At 37.6% G+C, this 12,221-nt stretch overlaps 1 protein-coding gene across 6 annotated transcripts in view; it reads right to left on the minus strand.

The window, feature by feature from the left end:
• Positions 1-5,713, minus strand: part of foxn3 (forkhead box N3) — a 117,652-nt gene extending 111,939 nt beyond the window's left edge. Inside the window, exons 1-2 of one of the 6 annotated variants that reach the window (XM_067367471.1) lie at positions 5,366-5,713; positions 40-175 (exon numbers count right to left, since the gene is read on the minus strand). The gene's annotated coding sequence lies outside the window, so the exon portion shown is untranslated. Of the gene's footprint in view, positions 1-39; positions 176-3,615; positions 3,694-4,760; positions 5,334-5,365 lie in introns of those variants that run through there. The other 5 variants (XM_067367472.1, XM_067367470.1, XM_067367468.1 and 2 more) reach the window with 5 other exon arrangements.
• Between the last annotated feature and the right edge of the window lie 6,508 nt (positions 5,714-12,221).

The raw sequence follows: 12,221 nt of genomic DNA on the forward strand, positions 1-12,221 counted from the left end.
TAAAACAATGTTATATATTTTGTTGACTTGTGTACTTACATTATCCCAAATGTTTCCAGCAATGTTTAAATCCACAGAAATCCACAATTTTAACCAGTGTAACGGCCCGTGTCATTGCGTTGCCTGACATCATATGCGTGTTTCCGTCTCTTACCTCGTTTTACTTCCGTAGAAACTATGAAAACACAAAAAACGCTTTAATGTATTATTTGTAATATAATATAATATAATATAATATAATATAATATAATATAATATAATATAATATAATATAATATAATATAATATAATGTAATATAATATATTATATTATTTTTTAGTAGACAAGAGAGCAACTGCTTGGGTACCTTTATCAACAGAGAATGAATCATTGTTATATAGCTCAACACGTCTTATTTTTTTAATCTCTTGTTTTCTTCATTTACCGTTTATACCTTGCCTCAACACTATTTTGTCAAGTGGCTAACAGTGCAAAATCAGAGAGAGTTTTATTTGTAGTAACAATAATACATGTTCTCTGCCATACAGTATAATTAAAATGAACTGCATGCCATTTAACAACAAAGTCATCCATTTTTTATTGACATTCTAATATTGATCTAGCAATGTGCAACAAGTGTCTCAAAACGTAATGTTATAACTTTCAACACACTCAAATGTATTAGTATGATTGTTTTGATCAAGCAAATCAGCGCTGTGTTACCCCACAATTTTAATTTGTCAAAAGTAATTCTGCATTTGCGGCTGTTTTATTAGAATAAAATAAAATAATGTGATTTTAAGTGATCAAACGTAACTTTAACAAAGTTCAAATTCAGGAAAGAAGTAGGCAGGAACCTTTATATAGAATAATCTACTGTATATAAAATTACAGAATAATGTGAATATTAAATATTGTCAAAATGTATTTTATTATTTTATAATTGTAGTATTGAAAAGGAAAGACAGAAGGATACAAAATAAATAAAAATGACAATATAGTCTATTGGATTCAATCCATATTGGGTCCCTACATTAATGTAAGTCTGTTTGTTTTTTGCCTGTTTTATAATCCAGCAGGCGAATTTGAATGTCACAAATAACACCTCCTTAATATCTCCTTAAAAAGCCTACACAATTTGAGGCTATATTCATGTCTGTAGCACAAACAGAGCAGCACGAGTTACATACTTAAGTTTAATACTTAGTTCTAGAGATTTGAACAAACACCTAACATTAATTTTGTAATAATAGTGGAGTGTAAGCAAACACATTGTTTTGAAAGGATCTAAACGTTCCTTAAAGGTCCTAACAATTATGTTCTGTAAGCCACGGTAAAGGGCCGCCACAGTCAGTGAGCACTTTGGGGCACAATCCTCCATCACGCCTGCAGCACAGGCCTTTTGACCCAGGTGTGAACTTGAGTGTCAATACCGCTCTAGAGTATGTTATTATTTGATCGGCAGCGGTCGGCTGGGGATATAATTCCAGTGCATAGGAGAGCTGGTTGTGCACTCACACTGGACCTAAGTGGCCAGCCATTTCGGCAGCAGCTACACTTCTCATTTTTCTCTGCTGGAAGCCCAAGTGTTTTCATCAAATTTACAGTTATTTTTTCCCTCTTGTGCAACCAGAGAGGCACCAAAAATAAGGAGAGACGGCCCAAGAAGGAAACAAAAACAAGGAAAGTAAGTGAAAAGGTAGTCTATTAGATATTAGAACTGGATAGAAGTTAATTTTAGATTAACACAAGACAAGTACGAGTTTCAAAACATGTCTTTGCAGCTCATCCACTTTCAGCCAGAGCTCAGCAAGCAGTAAACGTGCTTCCCAGAGGTACTGCTGCCAAGGGTCTATCATTCATTAGGCTGCCACCATCATCACATGCATTCCAGACACTTAATCACTAGGATAGAGATAAAATAAAAAGCTTGAAGGTCACCAGGGGGAAAGAGCGATAGAGGGGAGATAGCGTGGAGGGGTGAAGATGTATGGCCTCATTTTGATTGAGGACGTGATGCCTTCAGTCACACACGACAGAACACCCGATGAGGAGATGCGTTTTGACTGGAGACCTTTATCACAGACTCCAACGATTTGCCGTGCTACACATCACAAGGAAACGGCCCTGGAGAATTCCGCTTCAAATCGCAAGCGAAAACATTTAATAAGAATATCAGAATCTACCCTCTTCCGTATTCACTTTACGGTCTAGAAGACGTGCGACAGTAGAGCGTTGAGCGAAACTCTGAATCTGAACCATCATGCATATTTCCCATTCTTTCCCATCAGGTGTTTTTTTGCCTGTCTACTCCTCTGATGTTTTGACATATTTCTCTGCCTCGTCGAGCTCTCGTCTCTGATTTGCCGTGCTGTTTAATGTTCATGAGGGGCGGCGCAAAACTCGGTCCGTTGACAAGCCACTGACTGTTGTTACAAGATCTCAGACAGACAAAGAAGACGAGGTGCACCGCTGAGGAGCCCCACACTCCACTGCCTCAAAATAAAAAGCGCCTTGACCTGCTCGGCAGCCAACTTCACCTCTCAACTGTGACGGACGGACGGCGCCCCGGTCTCATCCCGCGGCCCAGCATGCTTAAATAATGCCGGCTCTCTGCACGCCCCGGGCCAGCAGCCACCCACCATACTGGGAAACTTCTGATGCTTAATCTCCCGAAATGCAAATGTGCCAAACGAGGTCTCACAATTCTGCGAGTGTAAAAGGACATGCTTAAACCCTCCTCTAAGACTGGCTCATACTGCACCGACAACCAAATCAGAACTATAATAGTCACTTTCCAGGCAAGAATTTGTATGGCATTTGAATTTGAAAGCGTGTATGGTGGGGCGTACAGTTTTGCTTGAGGATATTGGATCTTTCAAGGGCTTTGTTCGCACGCCATGATGACAATGGTGCCGTGCACCAACTGAGGAAAAATTGTCAAGGCAACACGTATCAAATTTCACAAAAGTTCAGAGCAAAGAAATTTCCCATCCCTCTCCAAACCTCCCACCGAAGACAAAACAAGCGATCCAAGACACATCCTCTTACTTTAAAGAAAACAAGCGGCTGACACATTTCCTGCCAACAGGCCCTTTCCTCAGATAACACAAGGCTCCCGTCAACAGGAAGCCCTTTCACCGGCGGCTCTGCCTCCCTTCGGCACGTCACACAAAACAGCTCCTCAGCCCCAGCCCCCACAGCTTCCCCTCCAACTGTTGAGGAAAACTTGCAGGAGATGCTCACTAAAACCAGAAGGAACTGGACTTTAGCCTCGAGTCCTTCAAATGCTCTTGGTCTGAGAGGCAGCATTTTAACAGCCTCGACAATACTCCTGAAATCAATTAATGTGCAGCCTGTGGTATCAACATTACACGCAGCCTCCCATTACATCAAATCCCACAATAGCTCTGGCCAGACAGACGGACGGACAACATTACGGTCTGTGCAAACCACAGGAAAGGGTGCACACAAAAGCACAAACATGCCCTCTAGGCATGGGTCAATGCTTCAGATTTGTTAAAAGCCTCCAGTTCTTGTGCGCTCACCAGAAGTTTACACGATTGAGTGCACGAGCGCAGCAACGACGTATTAAGGATTTGAGGAAAGTTTGTAAAAAGCAAAGCAGAACTCACGTTAAGTGCAGAGTGCATTTGAAGAGCGGTGAGAGAAGAAAACCTGAGGCAACCTTCATAAGGCAGGGGCTGTACTGTTTGAGCAGCTGCTAATAGGAGAACTGGCAGAAGAGAGAGAGAGAGAGAGAGAGAGCAGACGCTTTCTGCAGGCTGCTGTGATGACATGCAGGCTTTTTCCTTTTTTTTTTAGTAAGGGGGCTTATCTTTGTCTCTATGGTAACTGTGTCTCTGGGTGGTTATTAGAAACCCTGAACTTCCTGTGCATCTGCAGGATCAGCCAATCACGCGCCGTGTTTTCATAGGCGGAGATAGCTCGTGCTATAGGCAGTGAAGAGCGGCCACATGAGGGGGCCATGGAAACAGAGGGTCAGGGAAAACTTACAGCACGGTACGGCATGAAACACCAGCATACAACAAAACAAAACTGTCTTTATTGTACTCTCTACATATTTATAGAAACATCTAGTGACCAGAATCCGAGAGCTCATTTTTTCCCCTAGCAAAACAGCCTCCATGCCACAAGCTTTTTCTAAAAGGGACATTGCTATCAAGGTATTTCAGTATTTTTAGGACGAAAATGGAAACTCTTATGGAAAACACAAGCTCAGCATCTTAGATTCCCAGAAAGAACTTGCTATAGCACTGTGGTAAAGACACTTGCAGACAGACAGCCGCAGAAAGCTCAAAGCTCAGCAGAATGGCCAGAGTTACCAGAGTCCAGCTCTAATGACAATAAATCCACAGGATGTGCTGTGTACCAACACATTCACGTGATTCGTTTTAGCAGCAGACTGTGGATGAGCAGAACTTAATGCTCATGAATGCAAAAGAACAGAGACAATGCAGATTACAGTTGCGGAGCAAAAAACTGACATGGAGCACGCATCTAGAACAGGACTTTCAGCTGCTGTGTCCAAGCTTGCACAGAAAAGACAGCTGAAGTGAAGAGTTGCAACTTAAAACTATCAGATTACAATGAGAAAGCTTCATTATCCCAGCTCAGCAAGGAAACCTAGCAATGAACCCAAAAGTAAAAAAAGTAAGAATATGCCTCACAGACAAGAATGGGAACATACTTTAAGTGTTCATAGGTAGTAGTATACACACACACACACACACACACTCTCTCTCTCTTAAGCACTCACTGCATAGTTTCCTAGTAGTCTCTCTGTCTCCTTGGTTTAAGCGGGTGAAATCGTTTGGAGCATTGTGTCTCACTACTCCCCTGCGCTGACTTGTTTTCCACCCAGCGAGCACATTCAAACTTCACTCGGTAGCCGCTTTATTTAACGCTGCATTTGTTGACAAGTCTCGGAGCAAAGTTCCTCATGTAGAACCCTGGGTGCTGAACTCGAGAACATCAAATACAAACATTAACGACCAGAACAGAGTGCCCTACACCCTGAGGGTGAGATGTTGCTTCATCGCCACCAAGAAAAACATCAAGCAGTCTACAAGGACAGGAAGGGAATGACCCCCGAGGCACGCTCAGCCAGGGACGGACTAGACCTCTTCCAGCACTGTTTACAGCTGCAGTGACTCCCATTCCTCACTGACAGGAGCTTGTCCTCTTTCCTGTCTCTGCTGTCACAATATTTCATCCAGCGCAAGTAGCACATGTCCCACACGTAACTAGACTCACCAGCCCGGATCTCCCAGTGGTGTCTAAATGCTCTTGCACACCGGCTGACTCCTGACAAAACAGAAAGCCCTGATAGATTACAGCAAGAATGATCAATCACACACAAACCTTTTAATCCAGATCGTCCCCTGATTGGCTGCCTCCGCATGAGCTCCAGATTTTTAAATCCGACTGGTTAATCCCTCCATTTCTCTCAGATCCAGTATTTCAGCAGTGACCACAGTGGGCTCTAACATTCACTTGGCTTTTTTCTCTCCCTCCCTCTTTCTCTCTCTCTCTTTGCACTCTGTTCTGAGACCGCTCACTGAGCTCTGGAACTAAGGGAGCCTGATGAGGAGGGAAGCATCTCGCTGGGTCCTAGTGTCTCTGGTGTTAACTGAAAGAATGCCATTGTTCCGTGTGTAACCCAGGGCTACACTCTACAGACGGCTGATAAGTCCTCCGCTGTGCCAGATCCTCTCTCTGGGGTATTTGTAGATGGACAGAGATGGAGAGCTGTTTGATATCCATTACCTGAAAAAAAAAAGAAGCTTAAAATATTTGTAAAATAATTTACAAACTAATCTAATAAAGAATGTTTTAAAGTGCCAAAAAAAAAAAAATTGTCATTTTTTTTTTTTTTTTGTGTTATAAAGATATTTTTTGCAAAATGTCATGTCAAATCTTGTTTTTAGAGAAATCTAGTAAAATTCAATGAGGTTTATGTTTAAAACAAGAACTAATAATAATAATAATAATAATAATAATATGAGGGTTTTTTGATACAGAGATAATATAGAGACTGATCTCCAGCATTTTCACAGTTTGTAGTCTTGTTCAGCTTGTCAAAATGAGATGTTAGATTGAATATTTACACTGATATTTTTATATACAACTTGTGTGATGCATTCATAGTCTCCTGGAGAAATATAATAGCTGAAATTGAAAGACTTGAAACATATTGCACAGATCATATTAACTATAACAATAGTGTTTTTTGGAGACTGACAGTACAAAGTTGTATGGAAAAGAGCAGCCCAGATATTCTGCATTTTATTTCCTGTTATACAGAATAAAAAAAAAAAATAAAAACTAATATGACATTAGGATTAGCAGATGAGAATATTTGTTTGAATTACTCCTTTAAGACAGTTAATATCTAACCATGTACTGAAACGAGGGTTTTTTTTCTCCTCTCCAATTCAGATAAATGACTCAAGTAGGACTAAAGTATGTCATAACAAAATTCCTCCTTGACGTCAGCAGCATGAAAGCAAAGCACACAAATCACAACCTTTTTTTTTTTTTTTTGCAAATGACGTGAACATTGCAAGCAAACCGATCTTACAAAAAAGGGAGCATCTGCTAAGATCACAACAGATGTCACCTGAAGCCTGAGGAAATAAATACGCTTTTGCATGCCTTTCTAGCTTTTTAGTATCAAAACACATACTTTTTTTCTATCACTTAATAACTAAAATTGAAAACAACTATAAAAAGCCTAATGACATTGAAAACAATTTGATTTTAGATCTGCCCTTTAAAACATACCAATATTCAAACTCCAAATTGCTACCACTTTGAAGTGTTCTCTATTATAAATGTGGCAGCGATGCTAAAACTATTACGTGCACGGACACTACAGCCAGGGCTATAAATATAAGCAACACATGGAGCGGCAGACTGCAAAACAGGGGGAAATTTGGGCTGCTTATATCTGTCAAGAGCTGCACGAATCAGGCCGCCGGCCATATGATCAGCCTGGGGCTGAGTCCACCTCCTCAGCAGGGAGCTTTGTAACAGCGCTTCTCGTTTCTTTTTCAAAAAAACAGATTGAGAAAAAGGGGGGAATTTTTGTAAAATACTCTGGATTCTTATGTATAAAATGCCTCCTAAGGATCAAAGAGTCTCAACTGAAACTTTTCTCTTACCTAAATAACAGTTGACTAATGTGCTCACAACGTAAACTCAGTGGCTTACCGCAGATCTTGGGGGCATGGACACAAGGGACCTGGACACAAGTGGAGACATCAGGTTTTTTTCCTTGGGGGTGAAACAGCATCTGATGGGGAAAGACAGTGATGTTATTTTGGGTAATTTATACTTCTCTTAAATACTTTTATATTTATCCTTTCAAAGGGTTAGTTCACCCAAAAATGAAATTTCTGTCATTAATTACTCACCCTCATGTCGTTTCACACCCGTAAGACCTTCAGAACACAAATTGATGAAATCTGAGAGGTTTCTGATCTCCCTATACACAGCAAAGTCATAACAAATTTCAAGGCCCAGAAAGGTAAAGACATCGTTTAATTAGTCCACGTGACTTCTCGTTGCTTCATAACATTAAAGGGATAGTTCACCCAAAAAGGAAATATCTGTCATCATTTACTCCCCCTCAAGTTGTTCCAAACCTGTATAAATTTCTTTGTTCTGCTGAACACAACGTAAGTTATTTTTCTAGGAAGTTATGTTTGTAACCAAGCAGATCTTGCCCCCATTGACTACCATAGTAGAAAAAAAAATACTATGGCAGTCAATGGGGGCGAGATCTGCTTGGACTATTTTAACGATGTCTTTACTACCTTTCTGGTCCTTGAATTTTGTTTATGACATTGCTGTATATAGGGAGGTCAGAAAGCTCTCGGATATCATCAAAAATATCTTAATTTGTGTTCCAAAGATGATTGAAGGTCTTACGGGTTTGGAACGAAATGAGTAATGACAGAAATTTTATTTTTTGGTGAACTAACCCTTTAAGGCTGAAATATCTCTAGATTTTATGTCAGTAAGTATTCAAATTCTAAACATTTAGTAAGCATTTGATTGTTTCAAGTAATGATGCAATTCTGGAATGAAGAATGGTTCAAAACACTGTGCCTGCATTTGGTCCACTGTGCTCACAAATTAATAATTAACAATGAAGATACACTGAAAAGATTGTAACTTCTTTGTAAATATATTTATGCAGAATTTGCATAGCATTAAAAAGGAAAGTAACACATAGTATATATCCTGCTCCAAACCTGTGCAGAGTAAAATCAGTCTAGATCTGCAGTTTAACCCTAATGTAAACTGAGGCCGAATTGTGAGCACATTTTTAAAATAACAGAAACTATGTATAAAGAAAAAAAATGCTTGTGTCCTTGACTGTTGTGTAAAAAAATAGAGCTATTGGCTTTTATGTTATGTCAATGAAGCCAGACTTGTGAGCACAAGAGCTTTCCAAATCTGTACATTTTCAGATCAAGCAGTTAATCATGTTCAATAACGTTTCAGTAACAGAAACCGACTGAGCTGCCAAATGCTCTGGCCTCTGAACGTCTGGCAAAAAGATCCAGTTTTTGCAGCAGCTGTAGGATGGAATTCTGTTTGTGTTCCCCAGTGCTAATGTTCAAGTGCGACTAAACATATAAAAATAACAGCACATCTCAGCATAAAACAAGATCTTTATGAGTAGGTTACAAAAATGAAATGTAGCAAACAGTGATTTACATAAACTGAATATTTAAATACATTAATGCAAAAATTACTCTCATAATGAGAACAAATGTTCATGATTTTGCTTTAATAAACGAAGAAACAGTACAGTATGATTGGATGAACAACAATATAACACACCTGTGATTGCACATCAATTGAATTCTATATTAATGTGCACTCACACTCATCTTTGTTCATTACGTTGCTTGGCAACCATAAACAGCCAGCAGTTGAGCTAATGAACTATATTACTTAGCAGGAGAATTGTTTATTATCATGAACTAATTCAATTATTTATTGAACATAATTGTCATTATATTGATGTTGCTGTTTTAGGAAAACAATAAGCCACTTGAGGATGTTACAATGATTTTTCTATATCACACTTCACATGACCCTTTCATTTTGGTAAAATCACTGTAAACTGTCCTCAAGTGGCTTGTTTAAATGTAAATTGTACAGGCAGCAAGTGCTCCAGAAATTCTGTAGTAAACCGAGAGGGGGAAATTCTTTGATTGTTGCTACCTATATATATATATATATATATATATATATATATATATATATATATATATATATATATATATATATATATATATATATATATATATATATTTTTCATCATTTTCAACATTCTTTAAAAAAATTGATGTCAATGACACTATTGATAAAATGAACTATGCGTGTCCACCCCTTTCCTATATAACAATCTCTGTACTCATTAAAATGATTTACATACAGCAGTCACAAGAATAACACAATTAATGTTCCTCTCAGTTAATTACTCCACCTTCCTCTGTAACATCTTCGAACGCATTTGAAAAAAAACAAAAAACAAAAAACAAAAAAAAAAACAAAGCCCAGATGAATGTCTTCATCATATAATATTTTGCCAGAGGCACTTAAGTGAATTAATGTAGCATAATTTCTGTGCGAAGTGCTTGCTTAGTGCAATCAAAGGATTAGAAATATGCATTTTTCAAATGATATTTTAGGCAACACTTACAGAAAATAAAATATGAATATGTTTCTTCACTAAGCAGAACCTTGGTAAACAGTCATGTTATTGCCTAGAAGACGTGATTTCTGTGATTTCATATTCTAATGCTAAACTTGTTCAATAGATCAGGCTGAAAAGAATCATTCACATATGATTACAGGCAAAAAGCTTCATTTGATAGAATAATTTACTTTTAATTTTTCACTTTACGGTGAAGCTTTCACTTACATGAAAAGAAAGAAAGAAAAAAGTATCTTTCTTTTATAAGAAAATGAAGCATATTTTAGAATAATTTTACATTGTAAAATTATTTTAATGACAATTTTGCATAATATTACACCATTCTCATTTCCATGCAAAAATAAGTAACACTAAAAAAAAATCATTCTCATTACTTAAACACAATTAAATAAATAAATAATCTCATTTCCCATTAGTGTAATGTGAAAATGTATTAAACTGTATAATACTTATAAATCAAGGCCGTTTTTGTTGTGCTGCCTTTAATACAATGATTTTTTTTTTCAACATTTATCGGCATAAATGCTATAAAATACTGTATTATAATAATGACTAATGATGCATGATGGGGATGAGGATCTGGGGTAAAATGTGCAATTTTTGACAACGAACAAATAACTAAACAACAAGACAAAAACTAATTTTCATGAGATTCACACAGTAATTCTTCCTACTAAGTTTTAAAAAGTCTTAAAACTTTCGATCAATCTCAACCAAACCTGAATGATGCGCGAGAAAACACCTCTCCGGGAAGCTCAAACATGCAGTGCAACCAATGAGGTTCATTCTCCTGTGTTACGCAGCACGTTTGAGCTTCTGGAAGAGGTTTGTTCTTGTGCGTCATTCATGTTCGGTTGAGCTTCTGTTTATGTTCACTGATCAAGGTTTATATGTGAGTAAAACCTTAAATTAAATCTGTTCATCACAAAAAGTGATCAAGTTTCTTCAGAAAATTTGGACTAAACCACTCGATTCATATGGATTATGAATTTTTATGAACTTTTTGAAGCGTCAAAGATCAAGTTGCAAAGGCAGTCTATGGAGAGACAGAATGCTGTCAGATTTTTTCAAAAAGATCTTCATTTATGTTCTGAAGATGAACAAAAGTCTTATGGATTTGGAAAAACATGAGGGCGAGTAATTAATGACAGAATTTTCACTTTGGGGTGATCTTTAAATCATACTATGGAAGCTTGTTTCCGCCACAGAATAAAAATAAATAAGGTAATTGCGAAATGTGTGATATAAAGTTGCAATTCGGGGAAATAAAGTCAGAATTGCATGATATAAAGTCAGAATTGCGAGAAATAAAGTCAGAATTGCGTGATATCAAGTCACAATTGTGAGAAATAAAGTCAGAACTGCAAGAAATAAAGTCAGAATTGCGAGAAAAAGTCATGATATAAAGCAATTGGGTGTTATAAAGTCAAAATTGAGAGAAATTCTAAAAACTTTTTTCTCAGAATTGCACAATTCTGACTTTATATCACGCAATTCTGACTTCTTTTCTCAGAATTGTTATATATAAACAGTTGTGAGTATACCCCATAGATTTTTTTTTATTTCTTTTTTTAACTGCCTATTTTGGGGCATCATTAACTATGCACTGATTTTTTCAGCGCACCGCCCCTTTAATTCGCGTGCTCCCTGCCACACGAGCTCTCGATTATATTACAGCACATTTACAAAGTTCACACAGCTAAAATAACCCTCAAATGAATCTTTACAAGATGTTCATCATGCATGCTGTATGCATGCTTCGAATTATGTGAGTAAAGTATTTATTTTGATGTTTATATTTGATTCTCTATGAGTTTGAGGCTGTGCTCTGTGGATAACGGCTAATGCTACACTGTTGGAGAGATTTATAAAGAATGAAGTTGTGTTTATGAATTCATGAATACAGACTGCAAGTGTTTAAAAGTGAAAATAGCGACGACTCTTGTCTCTGTGAATTCAGTAAGAAACGATGGTAACTTTAACCTCATTTAACAGTAACTTACATTAGCAACATGCTAACAAAACATTTAGAAAGACAATTTACAAATATCACTAAAAATATCATGCTATCATGGATCATGTCAGTTATTATTGCTCCATCTGCCATTTTCGCTGTTGTTCTTGATTACCTAGTCTGATGATTCACCTGTGCAGATCCAGACGTTACTGGCTGCCCTTGTTTAATGCCTTTCATAATGTTGGGAACATGGGCTGGCATATGCAAATATTGGGGCGTACACCCCGACTGTTACGTAACAGTCAGTGTTATGTTGAGATCCGCGTGTTTTCCGGAAGTCTTTTAAACAAATTAGATTTACATAAGAAAGAGAAAGCAATAGAGTTTGAAACTCAATGTATGTCTTTTCCATGTACTGAACTCTTGTTATTCAACTATGCCGAGGTAAATTCAAATTTTGAATCTAGGGCACCTTTAAATTGTTTTATTCCGTGCTGGAAACAAGCTTCCATAACATCTCTTCA

The sequence above is a fragment of the Chanodichthys erythropterus genome, chromosome 18 (genome assembly GCF_024489055.1).
Source record: "Chanodichthys erythropterus isolate Z2021 chromosome 18, ASM2448905v1, whole genome shotgun sequence".
NCBI lineage: Eukaryota > Metazoa > Chordata > Actinopteri > Cypriniformes > Xenocyprididae > Chanodichthys > Chanodichthys erythropterus.